This window comes from Sinocyclocheilus anshuiensis, unplaced genomic scaffold (assembly GCF_001515605.1).
Source record: "Sinocyclocheilus anshuiensis isolate Anshui unplaced genomic scaffold, SAMN03320099.WGS_v1.1 scaffold1479, whole genome shotgun sequence".
In the NCBI taxonomy this organism is placed as follows: Eukaryota; Metazoa; Chordata; class Actinopteri; order Cypriniformes; family Cyprinidae; genus Sinocyclocheilus; species Sinocyclocheilus anshuiensis.
Window position 1 is genome coordinate 7,917 of NW_015557136.1, and position 944 is coordinate 8,860.

The following is a 944-nucleotide window of genomic DNA, read 5'->3' on the forward strand; positions in this document are numbered from 1 at the left end:
TATATCATCTGAAGCCATTCCATATCTTAATGTGAGGGACATAATTTAGGTTTACAGAAACTCATCTTCCTTCTGCTGCAGCTGTCAGTCATTCTCCGCTCATTCAAACAGCACATCATGTTCAGTTATGACAGTCAGCACGGTAAAACTTTCTCTCCAAGATGATATTCCCATTATAATACTTTTAAGTTTAAGGAAGGAATGAATTATCACAAACAGAAAGATTATTAGAAGCCTTTATTTTTCTCATGATTTCTATCTTATATTCATGAATGTATTGAATGTAAGAATACAAATAGTTAACAGAATAAACATGTTTAAATTGTATAATGTGCACCAAAGATTTTTTTCTCAAGATATTGTTTTTGCTGCTAAATTATACAGTAAACTAATTTAATTTCATAGATTATATATTTTTATTCAAATTTAGTTTTTCTCTATTTTTAGACAATTAATCGTAAGCCAGATGTCATAATCGTGACAGCCCTAAGTACTGTAGCTTTGCAGGTAGATTTCTTGAAACATCTTGGAGATGTTACCACAGTTCTTCTGGATTTAGTCTGTCTCAGTTTGTTCTGTTTTTTCATGTCATTCCAGACAGACTGGATGATGATCAGATCAGATCTCACAGCCGCCTTGACATGATTCTGTGAAAGAAATTACTCAGGATTACTTCACCTCAGAAAAATGTCCACGCAAGGTCAATACTACAATTAACAGTAATGTGCAGCGTGACACTTTCACAACCACTCATCTATCATAACAAGTGCATGAACTAAGTAGCAAACACTGAGGAATCAAATAAAAAATAATAAATCAAATAAATAAATAATAAAAAAGCCTCCATAGCATAACGTGAGGTAGGCTAATAAGCAAAGATAAGCTTTTCAAAATGAAAACAAAAAGAAAAGTAAAACTAAACTTGCTGCCGGTGACAGTGCTTG